This window comes from Rhipicephalus microplus, chromosome 9, assembly GCF_043290135.1.
Source record: "Rhipicephalus microplus isolate Deutch F79 chromosome 9, USDA_Rmic, whole genome shotgun sequence".
NCBI classification, from domain to species: Eukaryota; Metazoa; Arthropoda; class Arachnida; order Ixodida; family Ixodidae; genus Rhipicephalus; species Rhipicephalus microplus.
This window is the reverse complement of record NC_134708.1, coordinates 30233204-30256590: the sequence shown is the minus strand read 5'-3', so window position 1 is coordinate 30256590 and position 23387 is coordinate 30233204. Positions and strand designations below refer to the sequence as shown.

At 46.4% G+C, this 23387-nt stretch overlaps 1 protein-coding gene and 1 long non-coding RNA gene across 3 annotated transcripts in view; one reads left to right on the top strand and one right to left on the bottom strand.

Annotated features, from left to right (window-relative positions):
- The window catches only part of LOC142771647 (uncharacterized), a 315367-nt gene that overhangs the window by 131809 nt on the left and 160171 nt on the right, over positions 1 to 23387 (bottom strand). The gene's annotated exons all lie outside the window — the stretch shown is intronic.
- Positions 1 to 23387, top strand: part of LOC119164959 (E3 ubiquitin-protein ligase PDZRN3-like) — a 167239-nt gene that overhangs the window by 11982 nt on the left and 131870 nt on the right. The window lies entirely within an intron of this gene.

Sequence of the window (23387 nt, the reverse complement as noted above, 5' to 3'; positions counted from 1 at the left end):
GTAATATTTATTTAATATGCGTCTCGGTCCCGCCACCAAAAGAAACATTAAAAAGCAATAAGCGGGTTCCGTCGGAGACGTAGGGGAGGGATGAGCAATTTGTAACGCTCGAGATTCTTCCAGGTATCCGGAAACGTGCCACGCATAAGCTCACGTGCGAGGTGCGACAGTTTTTGGGGCGTTTATATCGACATTTTTTTTTTTAAATGAGATTTTACTCCAGCTGTACTGCGAATCAACTTGCACGGATGAGGATGCAATTTATAATGTCGAGGTGTGAGGAAAAACTTGTGGACTGGTTGACACGAAGCAATTTGTCTAGCGTGGAGGCACGATTTAATTTGCGGGAATTCGTGCAATGGCAATGGCGTCTCGTAGAAGTGATGCACGTAGAGCTTTTACTTTAATTGGTCTGTTTCAGTTGTTTAGAGTGCCTTAGTAGGGAAACCGCTAGAACGTTAGATGAGGGTAATGACTGTCACTATCACCTTATCTTTACCATTTCTTATCGGTCATGTAATTTCGTGACAAGCGATCTCGCGCTGCATAGCACCGCGTGATATTTCACCGCGCTCAGGTATAGCCCCGTATATTGGTCTACAAGCACGTCTATTATTACTAAAGTTGATTACGCATGCAGCTGTATATAGTGTGTGTTTGCAGCATATGTGGAGTAGCGAAGTGGACGCACACTGTTCTGAGCGTAAAACCTATTAAGATAGTTCACAAGGGTCCCAAGGGTCACAAGGTTATACGCTTTGAAATGGAAGCATAATATTTCACTCAAAAAGGAAAAAAAAAAAAGCGACGTTTGACTCTTTGGTAATCATGTAGCTCTCAAATATAAGACTCTCCCTAGTTTGACTCTTTTATGTTATGGGGGTTCGAAACAAAGGAGAGTCACAGTAGCAGAGTATCCAATGAGTGTCAAACATTAGTAGCAAAAGAGAGTCAAAGTAGAAAATGAGAGTCAAACATTAGCCGCAAAGGAGAGGCTAACATGACTGTAGCGACGGAAAGTCAGAGCAGCAAATGGGAGTTGAGAGTGAGTAGCAGAGGAGAGTCGAAGATGAGCAGCAAAATGAGAGTCAAACGACACCTTTTTTTTTTCTTAGGGCATAAAGGTGAAAACGAACTCCACTAGAGAGTCGCGCGGGCTTGCTTTCTTCCAAAAAACGCGGCAAATGTTGTGGGCGCATGCTACATCCGCAAAATTGCTACATTGAACATACATATATAGAAATATTTACGCAAAAAGGTATACGCCAGTGTCGGTGTATAGAATATATAATGGGCTACTTAAGCGTACCATATGCGCTCGATTCTGACAGGCAAACGCTCATTTTGGTCAAGCACAGTAAATTGTTGTGTAAGTTGGTAAATATTCATTTTTTGTCGAACAACGCGGTGGGACGGACGAAAGAAGCGAATCAACAAAGTCCGCTTCTTTGCCTCGCTACTTTCTTCGCGTCCCGTCTAACCGCGCAGTTTGACCGAAATAAAAGACTCATTTCACAAAGTGCCGTGCGCCTTAACAAATCATTGTTATGCCGGGAGCTTCGTTTCAAACATCACGCACCATTACGCTTCCTAACATAGCTGGTACGTGAGTAAGTATTCATTGTGGAAGGGAAATCGATGAAACAGTGTTCGTCGTATAAAGGCAGTCGACTGTGTACGTCCCTCTATTGGCAATCGATGCGCAGTTGTTACACCGGCTGTTACTACATCATCGTCAGTAGCCCTGCACTGGCCGCCGGTGTATGAAAAATAATGGCTGCTGGCAGGCGAGATAAACACCGGCGTGCATGTTAAAATCAGCACAAGATGCGACGGTGACCCTTTATAGATTGTACGCACGCGCCGCTTCAAAGCAGCTGTGCTAGATTCGCTTTCTCGGGCGTCTTCTCTGTGGATATCTGTGTGACTACTCGTCCTTCTATTTTTTTTATTCTTTCCCTTCTTCTTCGTCTTCTGCGGGGGTGTGTGACCGAGTCTATCGGCTTCGAGCCTAGCTAGGCGGGTCCCTCCGATCCACGACTGTGCACGATTCGACTCACGTATACACACACAGCGGCGGGTGTTTGGACCGGACATCGCAGCCTCTTCATCTCGGCGTTGTCAGAGTCCCAGGCAGGCACAGGGGCGTTTCCCTGCTCCCCACCTTTCCCCCTTACTCGATTGCGACGTTTTTCACGTAGAGTTAGCGAGTTTTACGTGACACTTCGTTCCTGCACCCGCCAAGGAACTAATCTAAAGGGCACTTTCAAAGAATATAAACGTATACGTAAGTTCAATCTACGTTATTTTTTTTTCTCAAGACTGTACTGAACTTCCTCTCGGTTTCTATATTGCGCCTACAGAGTGACATTTCCTGTCTCTGTTCTATAGCTTTTCACAAGTTGGAAAGCGGAAACGAGTTGTTTTTTTTAATTGAAACAAGTATACTATCGCCGCTTGGAGTGATGGTAATAAACGCAGGTCTATGCAAAAAGATAGTTACCTGGACAAGCAGTCTGTTCCCATGATGTTTCCTCGGAGAACATCCACACCCCTCCGCTTAATACCAGCAACGACTTGCGCTATACATTTTTTTCAGCATTTGACGTTGCTAATCAATCACTCATTCACTAAATGAAACGCTCTCACTTAGTCATTCAATCACGCACCCAAACATTCGTCAATGCTTAGTTAATCACTCCCACAGTTAACGAGACAATTACTTGATCTACCTGCAATCTAACAGTCACTCACGCAATAAATAATGCTCTCGAGAATAACCGATCATTCGGCCAATCGGGCAGCCGTTCAATCACTCGCTGTAGCATTCACTCAGAAAATACAGTAAAAAACTACGCCTCGTTTTTCGCTTGCTCACTCTCTCACTCACTAACTCACGCACTCACTCACCTATGCTCCGAAGAAGCGCTTAAATTGAGGCACGAAACAAAGGCTGCGTGAAATGGGAGTGATGTGACCCATAGAAGCAATGACGGAGACCTTTGCACGCGGAAACGTCCATTACCTGTCTTTCTTTTCTTTTTTTTACGTTTCGCTCACTGCTACAGAAAGCTCCGGTCAAACCACCTACAAAAAAAGAAGAAAAAAAAGCAATCCGTCGCCAAACACTGCTCATCTATTCCATTGCTGCCCACGATATGCACATATCTGCGTCTTCTCTTTCTTCATTCACCCCTTGTATGGCGTATATCCTCAACGTGGTTCCCCGGGATATATTCAGTCCGCAATGCTTGCTTCTCTCCTTTCGCGAGGATACGAATGGTCCTTCTCAGTGAACCGGACAGCCTCATCCGTGAATCTGGCACTCGTCTTTCTATATAGCCACCGAATGCATGCACAGTATACTATCTCCCCCCCCCCCCCCAAAAAAAAAATACGTGAGAAAGACAAACACACAAACATGCAAGACAACAGCCACGAAAGGGCTTGCTTCCCTGCATGTGCTTGATATACGCGTCGATGGGAACCGTGAATCAGAGCTGGGTTGCCGCCCTTCGGTTCTTTTTCTCTCTTCTCTCTACTGTCTATATACACTGTCGGCCATTTCTTTTTTTTTTCTTTTTGATTCTATATATCCTGCGTGGGAGCTCTGCACCGAACTGAAAGCGCCAGCATACGAGATGCGTACGCACTCGTGAAATTTGTTTCTTTGTATAACTCTCTCGAAGGCGGCATTGCGAGTTCGCTGTACCCCGTAAAATCTTGCAATTCTTCGTATGAACTCCAACGGGGTAAACGTATTCCTTTACTTCCTTTTTCCAAAGTTTCGTTTTCCAAGCTCCGAGGTTTGTTCGTGGAGCGCTGCAAACATCCTTTCGGACGCTTTCGTACATAACTGCTTCTAACTTCAGTGCATCATTTCCTACGCCCTTTTGTGAACCCAGAAAATGTTTACTTGGGTAACGTATGTTTGGGGATTTGTTACGTGCGTGCCTTAGAGTGACGTGCTTGTCTGTTTTTTTTTGTTTTGTTTTCTTTTTTGACGGTGAGCACGCGCCCTCGCATTGTTGGTTCAACGCACCCGTGTTGCTGCAGTGTAGGGTTTCTGCATATCTGCAAGTTTGCTCAAGTCTGCGGGTCCTGCTCTTCGTTGGGAGTTTCGGAGACTGCGCAGATATTGCCGCAGCCTTTGCTTCCTTTGTGAAGCGTGCCGCCTGCCCGATTACTGAATGGTTTCTCTTGCAGTTTACTTTGAAAGCTGGAACGTCGTTTGTGCTTATATTTTACACACTGTTTCTGCCAAGTCTATCGCTCACAGTTTATCTGTTTAAATGTGGCCTTGGTGACGTTTGAGGATGACTCCCTTTCTCCGCAACCCGCTTATGTTTTCGTATAAAATGACGTATGTATGTACGTGGCCTTTATTTCCGGAAATTTTGTATACCTCCTAGCGGGAGACCATAAAGGGAACCTCGTTTTATTTGACTGCTTAGTTACACACCTACTTAAGTTGCTTGAAGAGACACTTCTTTTAGTACCACTTAACAGTACCGCCTGGAATCAAGGCTATGTCTATGTAGCGTCCTCGCGTTGTTGCTATTTTCTTTTACTTCTTTCGCCATACCTGAGCAAGAGCGGATTAAATAAAAAGCTATAACTCTGGAATTTCAATCGTTTACATAGTACGTGTCTAGCCCTCTGGGCAACAAGAAAATAAGCGAACCTCTCTTTATGTTATTTATTGTTCATTTAGAAACTAATGGTTGCTAGTTCTCAAGAGTCAGTTCACTGAGCAATGCGATAACAACTGGATTGTTACTTATGTATATAAGATGGAGCCCACGACACTTACCGTTACTCACGGCCGTATTTTCTTTTTTCAATAATGTAGGAAACATGACATTCTCCTTGCACTCAAAAGTTTAACTCCTGTGGTCCAAGATTCTGGGATCATACGTCAATTGTATTTACGTACGAAATCTGTTACGTCTATATTTTTTCATTTATTTATTTCACAATACTGCAGGCCAATGTGCTGGCCCAAGCAGGAGTGGATACATCAAAACGTGATTGAAGAAAGCAACAGACAACAATACAAAAGAAACAAAAGGTTAAGAAAGAAGGTGACGCTCAAGGTCACCAAGAAACTTATTAGAATGAAAGATGTCACACGGCAAACAATTCTAGTCATCGACAGTTCTAGAAAAAAAACTATATTTAAAAGCATTTGATCGGGCGAAAATTGGGGTTCGAGCATGTTCATGACCATGACGAGTACGTCGTACTGAGAGCGGTTTAACACAGTCAGGGAGATCAATTTTTACAATACCACACAAACAATTGTAAAGAAAGGAAAGACGACTGAACTTTCTCCGAGCTTCTAAAGTAGAAATGTCGTTTAATTGCATTAAGGTGGTCGGGGAATCAAACCTACGATATTTGCCAAAAATAAACCTTACAGCCCTTTCTGTTAATACGTTCCAGATTCATAATATCTTTCTTGGTGACCTATATATCTTTCTTGATGACTTTATATGTGACCTTTCCTTGTTAAGAAATCCTACCCGTGAACAGGGTGAATAAAATGGGGTGTTTTTCTGATTCAGTACTTCAGAATTTGTCTTTATCCTTTATATTTCAACATTTTATATGTTTTATTACTAATGCAGTAACAACTCATATAATCGGGACTCGGTAGACCTTTATGGGTTTCAACTTGCGGCTATAGATGTGGTATACGGTATTTATATGAAGCGTGTTCTTCGCATCCTGCCCATTTTCTTGCATAAACAGTCTGCGTTCCCTTATGCGGCTCTTTTCCTAATTCTTCTCTGTAAATACGCTTTGTCAGCAAGTGAATGAAAAGAAATTCCTTGAGTTTACTCGTTTACGTAGCCAGGCATCGCACAGCGAGTTTTCCCGGCGGTATGGAAGGACGATTTTCTCTATGTGGCCCTTTTCAGATCTTTCGTTCTTCTTGTTTAGCGCGTATCCGGCCCAGCCACGAATGAAATGGAGCTGGCAAATAAAAAAAAAAGGTGGGGGGCGGGAGCGATGGATGATGCCAGTGATGTATGACCCGCAGGACGCTCGCATTTATCATCCCGTGTCTGCCACCCTTTCTCTCTCGCTCTCTCAATATAGACCCAGCCCTTTTCCGGCTTTCAGCTGGGCCCTTCGAGCTCGCCACTGTTCCGTGACCAGTCGAGGCCGTCCGGCCCGTTTGTCGAATGCATTCCGTTTCGTATGCAGATATGGTTTGTCTATGCTTCCATGCAATGTGCACGTCCATGCACGCTTCGCACTGCGAACGTGCACAGACGTCTGTATAAGGGCGCGTGTGCTTGCGTGCGATAGACGAGGCGATGGACGAGTCGTCGAGTTCGCAAATGACCCCTCTGGGATACCCGCGAAAAGACGGTCTGTCTGTGCTCGTATAAAACGCTTTGTTCCGCCTGCTCGTTTTTTTTCTTCTCATGCGTGTGAACTGTCATGAACGGACTGTTCATGAATCGAAAGCCTCGCAAAATTCAGGTTGGGGAAGCTCGCTTCGGTTCAAGGTGTTCATTGCTTCGTCGGTTGATAATGCAACTAAAGCGTCGGATTTGTTCGTCATATAGGTTCTGAAGTTCCGATTCGAGAGGTGTTCTTTCTTTTTTGCATCGTGTAACATACTTGTGTGTGTGTGTGTGTGTGCGTGTGTGTGTGTGTGTGTGTGTGTGTGTGCGTGTGCGTGCGTGTGTGTGTGTGTGTGTGTGTGTGTGTGTGTGTGTGTGTGTGTGTGTGTGTGTGTGTGTGTGTGTGTGTGTGTGTGTGTGTGTGTATTTGTCGTGCCTTAATGTGTGTCCGATCGTGTCATCTGCGTTAGGCTACTGGGTTTGACATAGTGGCTTCGAGATACAAGACTCGAAAAACACAGTGAGAACGAGCAATAAAACCATACTCGAAACTAATATTAACTACAGCCCGAAAACAATGACATACTAGAGAGAAAATAAAATCAATGAATTCTGAGATAGGGCAAATATTACACTAAATGATCAAGGAAGTAATACTGAAAATTGTGTGATATAAGTTTTTATCATATTAAAAATTACAAGAAGTATGGTCGTCTGTAGCTGTTGTAAAGAAAACGATAAAGTGGACGAGTTTTTGTTCTGGTATGCTGCTTTCATATTTTGTTATGGGAATTTGAATTATTATGAGTTTCTGAAGCGCTCTTACTTAAGCACGACTCCATGGGAAGATGTGAAAGTGCCTCTACAGAGACGGGCAGCCCATGTCTTCAGACAAACGCTGTTTTAGTTCATCCGAGCATTTCGAGTACTTGTCCTCCGAAGTCCATCAACACCTACACAAACGCGTTTGAGACGTCACGGAAGGTTGCTCCCTACACAACTGCCGTGGCCACATCAAGCCTACGTAGAAAAAAGGGTCCTTCCATAAAAGCACGCCGAACCAAACAAGCCGAATCTCCTCTTCTCGCGTAAAAATCTCTCCTCTGCGATACGGTGTACCATTGCGTTAAGACAAAGCAACTTCCCGGGTGTTTCTTCTAGCGTTGCGACAGACTACAGACTGTACGCTTTCTCGCATTACGACAGACTACATGGTTGTCCGTGTGTGTGCGCGGTGAGAGGGGGGGGGGGATGCCGTAATGTACATTTCTCGTGTTGCGAAAGATACCGAGGCAAAGGCAAAGAGGGGGGGACTTCATCCACCTTCGGCTTGATTTTTCCCAAGGCTGACCACTCTCTTTCGTGCGCGAGTAAGCCGCTGGACATCGCTGAAGCCAGCAATTATGAAAGGTGGGGGGGGGGGGGTGGAGTTTTACCGGGAGGCTGCAATCAAGGCCCTGACAGGGTCACCCTATAACAGCAGCCTGCCATCCACGGTCCGACGAAGACAGCCACTCTATGGTGGATGTGGATATAGCCCCCGTCATAGACCCTCGCTTTTAAGAGACATTTATTCGAGCGATGCCCGATGCTGTATGCACGTGCTCTCTAAGGCCTTGACGTGTCTTGTGCTCTTATTCGGTTGAAAGAAGCATCCTTGAGAAAACTGTGACGTGTAACGGCAGAAATACGGTGAGCGGGTGGGCAGACTGCCGACGAGTCAGGGCCACTGTTTGTATAAACAACTCGCATTTGGCGAAAGACGTGTTGCTGAAAGAGTTGGTATTTGTTCAAAGGGCATCACTTAGCGCACGAAATGGACGATGTTGCGCACAGTGACGTGGCCACAAATATTTTTCGGGGGGTGTTATGCCCCACCGGTAATACAAATAATTAAATAAATACATAAATAAATAAATGCAGAAACAGCGCCTACAAGATACCTTAGCTGTTTTTTTTTTTGCTTTAGTAAAAGCCTAAAGATTACATTTGTCTTGTTTTTCACTGTAATAGCTACATGAAAATACGAGTGTCACTGAGTGGTAAAAAAAAAAAGAAAAAGGACGAGGGTATGCAGCGTTCAAAAAAATTCAGCTCCAGGGGCGGGGAGAAGGAAAGGAGGACAGCGCACTCATGAAGTAGTCTCCAGAAAGGGGGGGGCTCTTTCTCTACGCTGAAACTTGATACAAATCATCGTTCGTTGACCCCACCGAAGAAACTAATTTGCAATAGAATTTCATGCTAGGCGAAGTTCTCGACTTCAGAGTCCCCGATCGATAGGCGGTGCATCGTTGCACCTTCAGGATGATTCCGAGCGCGGCCACTTGTGTCTGGTACGTTTGGAAAGAGATGTGCACGGCCGGGATGCCGTCGCCGTGTCAAGTGATCTCCGATCGTTTTGTTGGCAGCCGGAGACGTCGTCGATATCGAAAACCCTTAATTACGGTCTCTCCGAACGTCTCTTGCCAGGCCAACGGAGAATTATTGGCACTGTAGCAATTTGGCCATTGGTGCGCTTGCGGCGTCTTGCGCCATCTCGTCGCTGCGTCGTGGGACGGATGTTCTTTAGTGCGGCGCTTTATCGGTCCTGTCGAAACGGCGAGCGGCGACTAGTAACGTGTGCGGGACAGTGTGCATTTACGCTGGATAGAACGCAGTTTGAGCGCCTATACGCGGAAATCACCCAAGATGGCCTCGCTGCCGTTCCGACACTAGTGTCGTCTCGGGGTCCCCGCCCCCGTGCCAGCTCCGATAGACCAGAAGAGTACGGGCGAAAGGTGTCGTTGGAGCCAATCGCTGTACACGCAATATATACAGCAAGAAGCAGAGTAAGCGCAAACACCAGTTCGATCGCCGTGCCATCTATGTTCGGCAGCGTTTGTAGCCAACTGTATACGAAAGCAATAAGCAGGCTGTAGGTGACGAACGCGACGTTGTTGTCGCATTCGAAACTTGGAGCTGTTCTATATGGACAAGACGTGGAGGTCCTGCTTGCAGAGTTAGGTTTCACAGCAAAAACTGTGAGCAAGCATCAGTGGCACGAACCAACCAATAGCATAGTTAGTGTATTTATTTATTTATTCATTCATTTATTTATTTTTTATCTATTTATTTATTGCCCTAGCAGAATGGTCAGTACGACTGCAAAACGAGGAGCAACAACAAAACAGTAACTATGAAGGTAGCTTGAAGTTATGCAGTCGGATCACTTGTTCTGGTAAGGCCGTTCCATCCACGAATGATTTTTCGGGAAATAGGAAAACTTGAACAGGTCAGAGTGAAAACGGGGGCCTCGTTTGGGCCTGGCTGCTTAAGGTGTCAAACACTGGAATGCATGTCGAGCTAGTTTGTTACTGAAATCAGTAGACAGATGAAACTAAAATTAAAGAAAGAGAAATGTATAAAGGGAAAACACACGGATGTTAACCTGATGAGAATACCCCGCATGCTTGATTGATATGTGGGGTTTAATGTCCCGAAACCACCATATGATTATGGGAGACGCCGTAGTGGAGGGCTCCGGAATTTTCGACCACCTGGGGTTCTTTAACGTGCACCCAAATCTGAGCACACGGGCCTACAACATTTCCGCCTCCATCGGAAATGCAGCCGCTGCAGCCAGGATATGAACCCGCGACCTGCGGGTCAGCAGCCGAGTACCTTAGCCACTAGACGACCACGGCGGGGTCATCCCGCATGCTACCCAGCGAAATTAAAGTGCGAGCTAGTATATAGGCAGTAGAGAGAGAGAGAAAATCACGAGAGAAAGGAAAGAAGAAAGAAGGATGAGAAGAAAAAAAGGCAGGGAGGTTAATCGTATACGAGCGTCTGATTTGCTCTTTTATGTTGGGGGAAAGGGAATGAACGAAGAAAGTGCACGCCCACACGAGTAAAATTGGTACGATTGGGAAGTGCATAAGGACACGACAGTAATGTTAAGAACATCAGGGTAAACGGGGTGTACTGCCTTACGCAGGCCAGCTGAAGGTGGCGAGCTTGAAATATAAAAGAGCAGGCGTAGAAAGAAAGAAAGAGAGAGAGAGAAAAAATTAGGATAGAGAGTGTGCCACAACGAGCACAAGCGCACAAGCTGTGCAAACAACACAATGAATAAGTTTGGTGGCAGACTTGCTAACAAATAAAATATAATAATAATAATAATAATAATAATAATAATAAGAGAAGAAGAAGAAGGAGGAGGAGGAAGAGGAGGAGGAGGAGGAGAACGAGAACAAAGCAGACTTAGGTTCACTGACTTAGCACATGCCATGGGCAGTTGCTTCATTATTATTATTATTATTATTATTATTGTTATTATTATTATTATTACTATTATTATTATTATTATTATTATTATTATTTTTATTATTATTATTATTATTATTATTATTATTATTATTATTATTATTATTATTATTATTATTATTATTATTATTATTATTATTATAAGCACTGCACAGTCCTAAGCATGAATACCTAAGAAAAAATAAACCACACTGGCGACGTCGGGCAGCGTTTCTTTCTTGAAAGATACGCCTTTCTTCTTACAGAAAGGAGAGTTCCTTCTGAGGCGACTGAAGGATGACGAGACGAGAAGATGGAAAGGAACTGAGGCAGGAAAAAAACAAACGAACAATAAATCGGTAACCGAGAGACGGATGTGGTCAGGGCACATAAACGGCTGGGCGGGCAAGTCAGCTCTCTCTCTCTGTATAGCATGTTGGCGGCTGTGCGACGCGGCACTGCGTGATTGATGCCCTGCGGGTGCCGCTTTGGCTGCTCGCGATATGGCGGCCCGCGGTTTATAGCGGAGCATTGCACACTGCACGATTTACAGAAAGCGCGCGCTTTATATGTGGCGCGCTTGCGATGTCGTAAACGTTGCCGTCACGCCGTCGTTCGAGCGCGCGCGTATACACAGAAAGTGAAGTGCGTAATGCTCGTTTCGGCGTAATAGGAAGCAGCTGTGTGGTACGCGATACTCGATACGCATGTTGTCCAATCAGTGCAGCGTGGCTGATGGCGTCGGCGCAGCTGGAACGTCTCAAAGTCTCAGCTAAGTAAAACCTAAAAAGAAACGACGATTCTAAGGTATGCGGACAAGAAGGAGTAACAATTGATTCAATAATTGATTGATTGACATGTGGGGTTTAACGTCCCAAAACCACCATATGATTATGAGAGGCACCGTAGTAAAGGGGCTCCGGAAATTTCGACCACCTGCAGGGGTTCTTTAACGTACACCCAAATCTGAGCACACGGGCCTACAACATTTCCGCCTCCATCGGAAATGCAGCCGCCGCAGGCGGGATTCGAACCCGCAACCTGCGGGTCAGCAGCCGAGTACCTTAGCCACTAGACCACCGCGGCGGGGCAAGAAGGAGTAACAAAAACGTTATTCGCAATAAAAATGTCGGCAAGAGTAATGGCTGTGCAGGTGTACGAAGCGTCACGGAACCTGTGCTTCGATATGTGGAAGTCGAGATAGAGCTTACTTGCGAATGTCCAAGGTCCACTATGCTTCGCGAGAACGTGCCAGGAAAAGTGAAAAAAATGGCGGTGGCTTCCTTCGGCTATGCTAGTATATGCGTAGCGTGTGCTATGAATGAACGGACGGATGATGGCAAGACTGACAGGCGGGAGGGCTAGCAAGCGAGCTCACACGAATCGCGCGCCATCCGACTATAGTGACGTCACTCCAGGAGCCACCAGGTCTTCTTCCGACGCGCCTGCAGTGCGCCGCGTGACGTCACTGCTCCCGGAGCATGCGCAGTACGGCTCTCCATAAGCCTCGTTAAACTTCTCAACTTTGGTCGGCGTGGCTTACGCTACAAAAAGAGAACCTTGCAGAATTCCTTATAAATTCGCTATAGACGACTTGACAGAGAAATCGACGTTCTTTTTCTTTTCGACGCGTTGAACGTCGCCCGCCCCCCTGCGAAAACTTTCTGGTCCTATACGTTGTCTTGTATGGCCTCCGGGATCGGGCCAATTGTAGCCAAGCACACAATGAAGTCAGGATGACGACACTAAATTTGACGTATACTCCTTGATAACGTAATTTGGAGACGTCATCGCGTGACCATTCTTGGCATAACTCGTGTTGACGCCGCCGACGCGGGATGGTCGACTTTCACTCTTGATGGATTAACTGGGGTTTTCGTTTTAGAGAACAATCAGGTGCGCTGCAGGTAACGAAATCACCTTCTAACGGAAACCTTCGTAGGGATACATTGCACCTACGAAACATTGCTTTCTGGTTCAACAAGGGTAGCGAACGAATTCATTAAGAAACTGCGGGTACTGTCTCCTATTTTGTGTTGCGCGATCTCGTAATTTACCGTTATCAACACTGGCAATCCATCAAGCGAGCGTCCTTCGCGTGCGCACAGCTCTGACGTTAAATGAGGTCTACGCAGCGTTTACAGGCTAATTAGAAACGTGAGCCCTTTGTGACTGCCACTGTCGGCTGCGAAACCCCATTTACAAGCCTTGCGGCACACTCTCGTGATGGTGTCCAGGCGGCCTCATCTCAGTAACACGAGTTTTTGATACGTCTTGCCTACGTAGACTGCGTCAAGTTAGAAGACCACAGTAGACGTCGAGCGAGTTTATGCACCATTCACGTTATCCAGTGAGCTTTCGCCCACGCATTTAGCATATGGTCTCTGTCATCGCAGTTGCACAGTGGTTTAGCTGCTTGGCACTGACCAGAAGGTCAAGCGCTTCGAGTCCAGCTTCGATGGTCTCATTTCAATAGAGGTGAAGCGCTGGAGACCCTTATATTATGCGACATTGGTGTTCTTTATTTGATACCAGATGTTCTAAATTACCAGGGCCCACCATTGCGATGTGCCTTATAATCGTAACGTGATTTCCCCATTTAAAGCCCCAGAATTTACTGTTGTTACGATTTAGGCCTGTGCGCGTTCAACATTCGAGGATGGTCGAGATTATGTCAGAGACCTTCCACCAGAATAGCGACACAGTTCACTAGACGATTGCAGCCCTCTCCCTCTCCCCCCCCCCCCTCCCATTCCACTTGGTCGATTAACTTGGGCATGATGCAGAGCAGCACTGGTTAACTCCGATCTCCAGAACCAACTTAGGTGATCCAGCAAACCCGGAAAGCTACAGACACAGAATCTCTCCTTTGGCCCCGGCGTGACCTAGACCCAGGCCATCGAATTCGCAGGACGTTAATTAAAGTTTCTCACTCAGCGAGCCCAATGACGTGTCTTATACTCACGTTTTGGCTTTCGCACGTGAAACGTCACAAGCATTTTACCTTTTGCGCACGCTGCACGTTTCGCACGAAGACTCGCGCATTCGTCAGAGGTGCCAAGCTTGCAAGCGTTCGCAGCTGGCCTTAGCGTTCATAACCACATACATACATAAGCCATTACATGCCTGAACAGGGAAGTCCTCCAAAATTCATTTCCCAAATCGTTCTTGCACACGATAACAACGTTCAAAACATTCTCTATGACTCCTCGGATAATAGCGGCTTTACAGCTACCGCCGCTGCTGCACCGAACTACCGACTCGAACGATATATCGAGTCGCCTTTTTTGTGCAACGGGCGCCTGCACATTGTACGCCTTGCTGACTTCGCTCGCGTGGGCCTGGGCGCGCCCGCCAGCTCCGGAGATAAGATAAGGGAGTCCGGTCCGGTGCACAGACAGCCTTCTCCCCCTCCTTCTCTCCCCTCTTTCCCTCTCTGGTATCCCCGAATAACGCGTACACTGTCATCCCCCCCTCTCTCGTTCCCTACTCAACCACCCCTTGTGTTCTTACGCTTATGGATGTATAAAGGTTCACATGTGGCTCGCTGAAATAACGCTGAGGGAAAGGGCGTCTGAGGCTGCTGACTTCGACTCTCTGCTTCCCAAGACGAAGCAAAAAAGGAAGGAAGCTAGCGACAGTTTTCCTGCCGTTGTTGGTTGGGAGTTCACGTGGGAGGCGGAGCGACGGCCGTCGGAAGCGAGCCTCAGTTGCGGATGTCAATGGACCGACGCCAGGCACATTCATCTTGTCGCGGCTACAGTATATATAGTAGTAGACGCCTATTCTCGTTATATGATGTGCTTGTGCAAAGTTTGTGGACGCGTGATAAGGCGAGCGATGGTGAAATCTTTTGGCGCCGAAACTTGGCTGCTGCACCTCAAAACAAAAGGCCACTGTGGCAGTATTTGGTTTTTGTTCTTTGTCGTATGCGATGTTACACCGGGGTCGCTATACCCTACAGGTCGAAGGAACTGGTTCACAGGAACGTTTCTTTTGTCAAGCGAGTGGTAATGTTTGTGAGTGTTATATAATCCCAGTAGTATTTTGGGTAGAACAGCAATAAGGAAAAAAAACATACTCTGTATACGAAGCTTTTGAATGGAGGGGAAGGGGAAGAATGATAAGGGTAAAGCAAGAAGGTTAACCAGGGCTGAGTCCAGTAGGCGACCCTTTAACCAGAGAAGGGAAAGGAACATTCGAAAGGAGAGGAAGGTTGCTGTTTTCGGTATCCTTGAAGTACAGTGTCCTTGCAGGAGTACTGAAACAAAAAAAAATTCACGGTGGTTCATTCCATCAATACGTTGCTATAGGCCTGTTAGTCACAACACAGCGCGTTATTTCCTGAAACAAGTGACAGAAAATAATTTGCACATTGTTCATTGCCAACCAGTCTCATACCCCCTCCGTTTCGCCGTGGCAAAACTCCGAAAACGACAAGCCCTGGTGCGCAATAACGCCGTCAAGCGTGGGAGACGACACTCATCTGTGACACACCTCGGTGCAGCGTGCATCGTCCGCCCTCTACTTCGCATGCGGCGAGTACAGCGTGATGTGGTCGCCGCCATTTTCATAACCGTCACATGGCTATAATGCATTTCTTGAGACTTCCACCCGTTTGCAGCGGGTGCTGACTTGATTGATATGTAGGGTTTAACGTCCCAAAACCACCATTTGATTATGAGAGACGCCGTAGTGGAGGGCTCCGGAAATTTTGACCACCTGGGGTTCTTTAACGTGCACCCAAATCTGAGTACACGGGCCTACAACATTTCCGCCTCCATAGGAAATGCAGCCGCCGCAGCCGGGAATCGAACCCGCGACCTGCGGCTCAGCAGCCGAGTACATTAGCCACTAGACCACCACGGCGGGGCAGTGGGTGCGCACTTGCGAGCAGTCGTCGAATAGTTGTACGTGTGCTTGCTCAAGCAGGGCAAAAGTGCAACGACAGCCGTCATCATTTAACGATACAGCGAAAGCCGGTATGAGATCACAACAAGGCTGCCGCTGTTCGCCTCGGCCGCCACTGGTGTCCGTAACCACTGCCACGTGAAAGGAAAAGAAGAAAAAAAAACGGAAGAAAGAAAAGCATCTATGATGTAACGGGGTTCGAACTTGGGCTCGTTCTGCCCGTGGCAACAGGGATGGCCGTGGCAGCGATGTGTTCTATAAAACAGAGCTATACGCCGTTGCTAAACTCCGTTTCAAATTGACCATATAGCGCTTAGCAGTGTGGCAGTTTGGGCTAGTTGGCATGACGTGGCGATAGTTATAGCGCGAGAACAGAACGACGACAAAGAGCGTCCTTCTTGTCTCTTTGTCGTCGTTGTGTTCTGGCGCTATAAATATCGTCATATACGCACTTTTCACGTGGGGTAAGGAATGCGCATTAACATGTGCAGTAAAGCGGTTTACGAGAGCAGAACAACAACCAGGCGTCACTCAATGCGAATCGCGTAACGAGTGGGTATAGTCGATTACTGCAACCCATTAGAAGAAGCTCAGGCATAATTATTCATCCTCGTCAGCAACATAAACAACAAAGTGTCTGTAATGTCTTAAACGTGGGTAGCAGGTACCACGCTTCTCCGGAGGACGGTAAATAAAGGCACAGTATATACGCTTCATAAAAGGTGTGGAGTAGTGGATACCATGCAAGTGAGCTGCATATAGTCCCAAAAGTATTAAAAATACTGTTAGACAGGCCGATCTTTCAGCTTTTGTGCTGCGGGTTTCGCGCAGGCCTGGAGGTTTCTAGAAACCCCGGAGCTCGGCAGCAGTTTTGGCGTTGCGGAAATTGGGCGTCCTCGTCGAAGTCCCTTTGTGTGATGCCCATGTCGCGATGTGCGGCGTACAGCGCTGGATAGAGCACGCGAACCTCGGAATTCGCGTAAAATTACCGTGAAAGATGCATTATTTGTTCAAATACGGTAGGCGATGGGCATACGATCAGGAGAATCGATTCTGCAGGCTATCTAAGTCGCGAAAGTTTTGTGTAGGCACCACTTTAAGAAATCGCAGCGGAAAGCTCTCGTTGTCTGTCGGAAATGTGACGCTATTGGTACCAAGATGTCGATGATGAAAGCATTTCCGTTCAGGTTATGTACAGCTATACGGAACTGAAGACTCTCGTTTGCGTCGCAGTAGCACCGCAGAGGATGAACAGTTTACTCGACAGCACAGTCGTTACACTATAGTCACCGTCATTCAATTGAATATTTAGTGAAATGGCGTTGCTGAACGTTGCGCTCAGACGCAGACGGGACAACAATCAGGGGCAGCGCGTTAAACAACCAAACGTGTTCAAAAAGGAACCTGGGGATTTGCGTAATACTTTCACCTCTACGAAATCAATCAGAGAATGTATCAATAAACACGGTAGAGAAGTTCGATTACTTGCTGTTAAGTCACGAATTCGCAAAGTTAGTACGAACGGTGTCAAAAACGCAAATCTGCCGGTACGATATGGATAACGCTGACGTAATCTGCCATAAGGCGGTTTTGCTGGCCTGTCGCGCTAACTATCAGTTTCTCGTGTTAGTGTGAAAAGAATTCTTGATTGATTTGTGGGGTTTAACGTCCCAAAACCACCATTTGATTATGAGAGACGCCGTAGGGGAGGGCTCCGGAAATTTCGACCACCTGGGGTTCTTTAACGTGCACCCAAATCTGAGTACACGGGCCTACAACATTTCCGCCTCCATCGGAAATGCAGCCGCCGCAGCCGGGATTCGAACCCGCGACCCACGGGTCAGCAGCCGAGTACCTTAGCCACTAGACCACCGCGGCGGGGCTGAAGGGAATTCTAAGAGCGTTGCATAAGGCGACAAACTTGAAAAAAAGTGCACTGCCAGTGTCATTCCGCGAGGCTATCGTGGGCGCGGCCGATCCCTGCCTAGATAAAATATAACGCATTGAAAGTGAAACTGTGTGGTCGTCCTTCGGATCGCGGGCGTTTGTGGAAAGACCGGTTGTGGTCGTTGCGCGTGCCAAGTGCTTTCAAGCGAGCTTTGATGCTGAGCGCGCGCAGCGACGCTTTTGACTTCGCTTCTTAAGACCAGTGCGGCAAAGGAGCGAGCGAATTGCTTGTGAGGCACGTTGGTTTTATCTGCACCGCGCGTTCTCTTTGCAATGTCGTCGCCGCGTGAGCTTGTTTTGGGCTAAGTGCACCTCGTAACATTGATTCGAAAAGCCAACGAAAGAAAACAAAAAACGGAAGCGAAGGAACGTATACAAGAGTCGCGTAGGTGAAGCTGGTGGTGTTCATTCATTCTGATTGATTGATTGATTTGTGGGGTTTAACGTCCCAAAACCACTATATGATTATGAGAGACGCCGTAGTGGAGGGCTCCGGAAATTTTGACCACCTGGGGTTCTTTAACGTGCGCCCAAATCTGAGCACACGGGCCTACAACATTTCCGCCTCCATCGGAAATGCAGCCGCCGCAGCCGGGAATCGAACCCGCGACCTGCGGGTCAGCAGCCGAGTACCTTAGCCACTAGACCACCGTGGCGGGGCTTCATTCATTCTGAAACAACTTCCTTGTGAGACGGGCCGTAAACTTGACCGACTGTCATGTTGAAAAGCGGTACGTTTTTGACATGAAATAATAATAATAATAATAATAATAATAATAATAATAATAATAATAATAATAATAATAATAATAATAATAATAATAATAATAATAATAATAGTAATGATAATAATAATAATAATAATAATAATAATATAATGATAGAATGACGATGATGACGATGACTTTTTGTTGTTGGAATTTAACACCCCCAAAATACGATATGATTGTGAGAGACTCTGTAATGAAGGGCTCCGTAAGTTTCATCCTCCTGGGGTTCTTTAACGCGCACCTAAATCCGAGCAGACGGGCCTCATGAACTTTCACCTGCATTAAAACTACTGCCGCGGTTACCTTCGGGTCAGCAGTTGACCACAATAACCACCAGACGACGATGGCGGGTAGACATTAATTCAATAGAACCCTGCTTTTTTCCTGTGCATAAAAAAAAAACGCTCTTGTCAACATGGCGTATAAAACGATTTTTTTGTCTGCGTACTTTACGCTTACTACGCCTAACAGATGTTATCTCAAGCTGAAGCTTATTCACTAGTGACTACCTTCATATTCTCCTTAGTTATGCAATATCTATCTGTAGGGGTCTCAATTTAGTGAGATTATATTAAATGATACCAATTTATAGTAGTGTATTCACTACTGTTCATACGAAGACGGCGTCAAAGTCGAGAAGTGCCCATGAGGCTGCCATATAAGAACACCTTCATAAACAAGTTGGCAAGCATTAGCGTAGAAAAGTTGGAACACGAAAAATCAAGGAACACGAGTTTATTGAATAAGGGCAGCTTATTACTAACGTCAAAGAAGACATATTTCGTAAGTTAGCACCACTATATATGAAGATGGAAATGATGAAGCGTACTAAAATAACTATGACATTGACAATCGGAATGTGAGCTTTTACAAACACGTTTTTAAATACTCGATTTTATTGTGCGTGGTAGGAAACTTGTACTCCTTCCGAGCGAGTTATTCTGAAACGAAAGCTGTGTTATCTATGAAACCGTGCGTGTCACATTGTAGACAAATGCGTGTGCGGATTTCTTGCACTAAAAAAACAACAAAAGAAACATTAGCCGGAACAACGATGGCATCTTACGTGGAAAAACGACGCTTCCTTTGGTCTCTCCACCTTCGACGCCGCTGACGGCTGTCTGCCGACTCAGCTGGGGTGATGCTGGAAACAATGAGACGAATATGGGTGTTCAATCGAGATTTCTGCGTGTATGAATTTATATATGCACATTCTTTCTCTGCGGATGTTTCTCTGTCGAACCTGTTGCTCTTGCAGACTTCTCGAGTTATTCACAATGCTCAATTATGTATCTTTCTCAACGAACTAGTCAATTTTGTTTGTGCTATTTGCCATCTCGTTTCTGCTATCTCTCTCTCTCTCTCTCTTTTGAAACATCCCGCCCTCTTTACTCCCAACGTGCACAATGCCTAAGAGTTTGTTTTAAAGTTCCAACTATGTGTGTAAATATGTAACCGAATGCCTTGGTACATATGAAATATTGGTGAAGTACACTTGCCAAAACGTCGGCACCGTTGACATCTTGCCTTCACAAATCTTTGCTTATCTTCAAACATTCATCTTCACCTGAGCCCCTGCCTTTTTTTCAAATGCCTATGAAGCCATTTTTATACTATTGAAGTAAGTTTTCTATGGAAGAATGCGCGGGAACTATTTAATGTTCGAAGAACAAAGGAGACAGTAGACTACATCGCAAACCAACAAAGCGTCTTTTACTTGAGTCTTCAACGTAGCAACTTTTCAACCGAGTCGCAAAAATCATAATCTGTCAATGTATTCACGTGGAGAGCCCACTGGCCAATTTACACAATTAAAGTAACACCAAAATACCAGCATAACACACAGAATGGGACACGATGAGGGGTCGACGATGCTGAATTTCATACCCGATGTATCGCCCTATATACCACGACAGTTTTTGAAAATTATCCCTCTATCTCGGCCTAGGTTGGCAGACAACAAAAACGAATGTTACTTTAACTGGTATGATAAGATAACTGCCATCTCAGGCCATGTTTCGCCAAACAGGGCGCTTCTGTTTTCAGAAGCAATCTCCCGGGAAGGGCAAACACGAAATAAAAATTAAGCTCGCACCGTTGTACACACAAACATCTCAAAATACCGATCAGGCCCCGTCTCAGCTCGTGTGCGAAAAGCGTCTAACAGTACTACGAAGCAAAAAAAAAAAAAGTGATAAGCCCCCTTCACAGGCGTACGGACTATATCTTCCTCGAAGGAAGAAGCCCTCCTGGAAAGTAAAGGGTGGCAGGCCGAGATCCGAGAACACCGCGTGCGGCTATCAGCTGCGACTGCTGGTCGATTGCTAGGGGGGAAAGTGGAGGCGAAGGAGGGAGGGAGCGGTGGTATGAACCAAAAACGGCTCGTTCCACGACGTCGAAGGAAAAATATTTGCCGCTGATCCCTTCCTCTCGCCTGGACCGCTGTTGGCTGCGGGTGCTGCTGCTGCGGCCTCAAGAGCACCCCCGGACCCAGATTTATGGACAAGTGTCCAACATCCCTCATCGCGGGGCCACGTCTTTTTCCTCCTCTCTATTTCTTCCCGCGTTCTCCTCCTCCTCTCACCCTCTGCACCGAATCTAACACACCATCGCGAACACGGCTACAGCTGACAGCAACGGCACAGGACTCGCGAGGTTCGATATTTCTGTACCGCACAAGTTGCCTCGGCCGTAGCAGCATCGCCCTATCTGTTCCCGCGGTTTTTGAGGAGTGAAGCCACCTTGAATGTTGCTAGCGAAATCGATCTATAGTGGCATAAAAGACATATGTTGAGGAATATGCTCCAGCACTATGACGAACCGCCTCTATACGGCCCGAATAAATTTCGCCGACGTGCCAATAGATGGCACGTCGGGAGTTTATCAGCATCTTCATTTTCCCACATGTTACCATCATGTGCTGTGCCTCGTGATGTGTGCCTGGGGTATGGTCGCTTCGGCATGTTTGTGCTGTTGTCTAATGAAGGTCGTTCTAACTGTTGCGGCACAGCATATAGGCATCTCTAATGGAATATCTTGATTGTCTATATTGTAGATGAGGTGAGCGTGCGTAATTATGGTCATGAGGTACCGAACGGAGAACTTCTCTTTGGACAAGGTTTCGGCATGAGGACCTTTCTTCGTAAGGGTGTCACACTTGCCGAAAACAAACTTTGGCCCCGTCGACACTCTGCTTTCGCTTTCACGAAGACAGCTCAGACCAATTATTCATTGAACGTCCCTTCAAGTAGAAAAACAAAATTCAGCCAGTTGCATGCCGTGAAAATGGTCCCGGCAGTGAAGCTGAAATGATGGTCCTAACGATGATGGCTTCAAATAATGAACAGTCTTCATCATCATCATTTCATTTTATTTGTTAATTCACTGACCCTCGGATCCCGTGATGACTGCTGCAACTACAACTTATGTTGCTGCTACTACTGCTCCTACTGCTACTGCTACTGCCAGTGGCGTAGCAAGGCAGTGGCGCACCGGGCTCGTACCCCTCGCCCCCCGCGTCCGTTTTTTTTTTTTTGCCATGGCACACAGAGCCTAGAAAAACACTCGGCGACATCTGTCAGCCTGGCCGCTCCCCTTTGAGATCAAGAAAGTACCCCGCAGCCCACATTTTCCGCAAAAAAGTTTCTTCCTACGCCCCTGCCCGCAACAACAACAACAACAACAACAACAACAACAACAACAACAACAACAACAACTACTACTACTACTACTACTACTACTACTACTACTACTACTACGACTACTACTACTACTACTACTGCAGGGTAGTGGTAGTACTACTGCTACTACAACCATGAGGTACCGAAAAGAGAATTATTACTAATACTACCGCTAATTTGAGTCTCATGATGGCAGCACAGCGTGGATTAAAACAGAACCAATGGTTTTGGCAGGTGGTGTACATTACCATGTCTTAATTAGAAAAGCACCAACAACAGCCGTATAACATCATCCAAAATTTGCTCGCATGCCATCTAGAAAATCGGTATTCGCTGCGACACTTTGCCGCAAAGTGGCGCTTTTCTTCTACCAGTCCGTTCTTGCGTGTTCGTGTCACTTCTCCCCATAAACGAGTTATAGTGGACGGCAGGCGACACTTATTTCCCCAGCGGCCGCACGGCGCGTTTTCTCAGGTCGTGGTTTTGGGCACGTTGGAGCCGTCCGGTTTGGTACAACGCTTGTCACGTGACTGAGACACACGAAAACGGCGGCTTCTGTTCCCGTGGGATCTCGCGAGCAGCCGCGTGACGTGATTACAGTGGTACGCAGGCTGTTGCGTGCAAGCTCGCCATTTGCCCCGCGGGCGATGAATTACGATCGCAAGCGACGCCAGCCGCTAAGTGAGAGTATAGAGCGATGGTGGAACCAAAGCCGAGACCCGCGGAGAAGAAGAAAAGATCTGAAAAATAGGAACAAGAATTAAATATGAAAACATGAACGATGAAGTTATCTCCTTCATGCACGTACGAAGAAGAGCGCGATCTAAGTACTACATGTATGGGATACGAGGAAAGATGGAGGTAGAGCTAACTGCAAATTCGACCGGAAGTGTCTGATGTGTACGCTGGGCACCTAGGCAGGCAACGATAAAGAATCTGGAGAATCATTAGCGAAATGCACGTCTCGCATGGACGGTGACGCATCGTCGGTCACTTGGCGCGTCGAAACGACGTGGAACTGCCGGAAGTTCATAGAAACTTTATGAGAAACATCAGTGTTTTAAATATCTGATCGCACAAAGTGTGGTATAAAGATCTGAGTCACTGCAACGGCACCGAATATCAAAAATAGGCTACTTGAGCTCCTAGGCGTTTGCTGACGTCGACACGATGTTGGGCCAAGTTTGGTCCAATGTCGGTGGGCTGCAAACACTTTGCAGTGCTTATTTAGTAGCCTGACATTACTCTGAAGATAGTTATAACGCGAGAACAAAACGACGACACAGAGACAAGAAGCACACGAAAGACACGTGTTCTTCTTGTCTCTGTGTCGTCGTCTTGTTCTCGCGCTATAACTATCGTCATGCCATACCAACTAGCCCAAGCTGCCACATTACTCTGAAAGCCATGCTGCTATATATACGTGTGGAAGAAGC